This window comes from Herpailurus yagouaroundi, unplaced genomic scaffold (genome assembly GCF_014898765.1).
Source record: "Herpailurus yagouaroundi ecotype Mexico unplaced genomic scaffold, PumYag 159, whole genome shotgun sequence".
In the NCBI taxonomy this organism is placed as follows: domain Eukaryota; kingdom Metazoa; phylum Chordata; class Mammalia; order Carnivora; family Felidae; genus Herpailurus; species Herpailurus yagouaroundi.
Genome location: NW_024412400.1, coordinates 4,706,895 through 4,710,346, shown reverse-complemented (window position 1 = coordinate 4,710,346; position 3,452 = coordinate 4,706,895).

The window sequence follows — 3,452 nt, the reverse complement described above, 5'->3', positions numbered from 1 at the left end:
CAAGGCGCGGGGCGTCCTGCCGCCCGGCCGGACGCGCGTCGCCCGGGGGCGGCGCGGGGGTGCCCAGGAGGGGCGGTGCGGGGACGAGACGCCCGAGGAGGAGCCGGCCGGGAGGGAGCACCTGCGCCCGCCGCCCGGTTCCTCACCCCAAGGAACAGCGACTCCAGCGGAGACGGTGACTTAGCTCGGCTATTTATAGGGCGCAGCGACGGGCGTGGGGAGAGAGCCGGGGTTTCCCTGCTCGAAGGCGGGCTGCGCTCCCCGGTTCGGCTTTGGACTAAAGCAGAAGCGCGGTGCGGGCGAGGCTGCGTCCCCGTTTTGTGCGCTCGTGCGCGCAGCCCTCTGCGCTTTGTCGCGTGTTTAGTCCTCGCGGCCGCCCCCTTGGGCCGGGTACCGTCGCTCCCACTCTATAGACGAGGAGACCGAGGCTCTGGGGAGGCGAAGTACTTTGCTCCAAGTCATTGGGTTGTAAGTAGCGGCGCTGGGACTGGAGCCCGTGTTGGCTTCAGAATCCGTGTCTTTGGACCCTGGACCCTCAGGTGGAGGCGGTTGTGCAAGGCCGAAGAGCCCACGGGGCTTTGCCGGATAGCAAGGAGTTCAGGGCTGTTCGCAGAAGGACAAACCAGTCTGCCTTAAGGAAGCCTTTGGAAACACAGAGGTGGCCCCATTGGGTCCGGGGACGGAAGGATCCATTAGTCTTCCCAAGACCCCTCCTCAGCCTGCAGGGAAAGGAAATACGTCTGGCTATTTAAAAGGCCTTAATTTTCATAAATGCAAACCTCCCTCAGTTGTGTAACAGAAAATCGTGACCTTGTGTCCAGCTTTTCCTGATCAGCCGTAAATGGGGCGAGGCCAGCGTCGTGGGAACGCCACCCGTGCGGTCTCACCAGGGCCGCTGTGCTTGCTCTGATGCTCTCCTGTCACCATCTTGAAGTCCTCTTGTTTTTTAACTTTTAAATGGTTTTCGGCCGGAGGGTGGCCGCCACACAATGTTACATTAGTTTCAGGTGTAGGACACAGTGATTCGGCATCGCTGTTCGCTGCGCCGTGCCCGCCGCGTGCGTTGCTCCTGTGTCACCATCGGATGCTGTTGCGGTGCCACTCACTATATTCCCTGTGCTGCGCGTTTCATCCCGGTGACTTCCTCTCTCCATGACTGGAAGCCGGTGCCTTTCACTCCCCTTCACCCTTTTCGCCCAACTTCCCCTCCCCGTTCTCCTCTGGCAAGCACCAGTCTGTTCTCTGGATTTATGGGTCTGTTTGAAATTCTTGAGAATATCTGAACAAGGGGCCCTGCATTTTCATTTGGTATCAGATCCTGGGGATCGTGTATCTTGGTCCTGAGTGTTTGCCTTAGCTCATGTCCTTTGGAGAGAACTTACTACTCTATCGTAGACGTCGATTAAAAGCTCCTGTTCTAAGTGCCAGGCTCCTAATGGGCATTTGGCTCTCAGAGAGCTCTGTATACCCTAGAGGCCCGTAGTTTCTCATTGGACCAGGCCAGATGGGCTAACCCAAATGGCCACAGCTCTTTCCTCTGCGAAATGCAATTCCTAATTGCTCAACAGGTACGAAATTCGAGCAGCCGAAACCACAAGAGTGGCAACCAGAGGACACAATGACAGGGGCGACAGTTTCAACACATCTTTGTCAAGCATCTGCTCTGGACCAGACTTGGTGCTAGAAAGTCGTGATGGAGCAGGGAGGAAACAGATTCAGTCTCTTGTCCTGGAATGTAGAGCCTGGTGAGAGAGAGACAGAGATTAATTAAATCACACACACACACACACACACACACACACACACACACACACACTTTTTGAACTGTGATCGAGAAAACTATAGGGACATAATGAGTGCACACAAATGCAGGGACCGAGTAAGGGTGTGGGCAGAGAATGGTCTTCCAAGGAAGTGAACCCCCCCTCGCTCCCCCCAAGGCCAATGGGCAAGGCCAGTCTTGGTGGGCAAGCACATTGTGACAAAGACAAGGAATTTTTCATCTTTGGATCTTGTTTGCTTTTTTAAGGATTGAAGGGCAGCTGTATGATATCACTCTGCATTTTCGTAAATGCTTAGCTCTGGTTACTAGTCATTAGCCAATGGTACAAGTTAAATGTTGTCCCCCTGAGGGAAATTGGAAAGAAGCTAGTATGTCCTTGTTCCTCACCCCACCTCTGCCCTAGTAACAGAATGCCTTGGTCTGAGAAATCGTAGGTACCTTTCTTAGGAGATTGTGGAATTACCTGTAGTTGCCCAAACGAATCCAGCCTTTGCTCATGTATTTCTTGCACGTAAATCCCTTTCCATCTTATTTTTCTGGGCACCTAGCTAACTTCTCTTATGCTTCAAAACACATCTCCAAACATTTATTACTCTTGAAAGCTCCTCTCTTGACCCCTTTGGTCTGCTTGAGATTCCCAAAGCAATGCCATACACACATGGCATCCCGTCCCAAGTTATCAATGACGAAGCGTCCTGTCCTCCCCCTGGCCCGTGAGCCGCGCTTGGGCAGGGATCTTGTCGTTTTATCTTGTTTCCTCAGTTCCTGGCACAATGTTTGCAAACAAGATGGTGAGAGAAGGAAAGGCTCCTAGGAAAGCCCAGGCATTGGTTCCTCTGAGAGCCCTGCACGCACTAGATGGAGAAAGACAGACCTGGGGTCAGAAGCTGCGGTGACATTTTAGCTATGGCTATTCATTTCTACTGTAGGCAGGGGAAGCCTGAGGAAATTCAGGTTGCAAATAATTATCCTAAATCTTGAGTCTGCAACGGGACCCTGTGATTTTTGCACATTCCCTTCATGGTCCACTTCTCTCTGGTTGCTAGTTAAGTATCAAGCCAGCACAAGTGTGAGGGGTGCAAGAATATGTCTCCAAACTTGATCTGCGAGCTACCACTCCTGGGTCACTTACGCATTTCGTTAATTTGTAAAGAGGGCCAAGCCCTGCTTGTGACAGCCTGAAACCTCTTCCTGCAGTAATGGTGCTGAGCAGAAAAGTGTCTCATGCTTTCGACTTTCTCCCATTGTTCTGATCCAAGTTTGGATACGTGGACAGGACTTTCAAGCTGTGGACTTTGACTTCCTCTAGAGCCATTTGGTAAAAGGCTACTAGCAAGACTATTTACGACCTTCAAAAGCCATGCTTATGAAGGGTACAAAAAAGAATAGCAAGGCAAGGAAGAGAGAGGGTGATCGGAATGACCAGGGGATGGGGAACTGACAAGAATAAAGGAGAGAGGGTCTCAGTTGGTTCTCCTTGTCTCATGCATTATAGTCATTGTGAATATCTTAGATATGTGAAGGGCATGGGGTTTGGCAGTCAACTGATGATACTAATAATGGCTAACCTGTACTGGGATTCTTCTATGTCGTTGAAGTTTTCTATATATTATTTCATTTCATCTTTCATGTAATAAAATGGTTATGCTAGGTTCCACAGTGAGTGTGG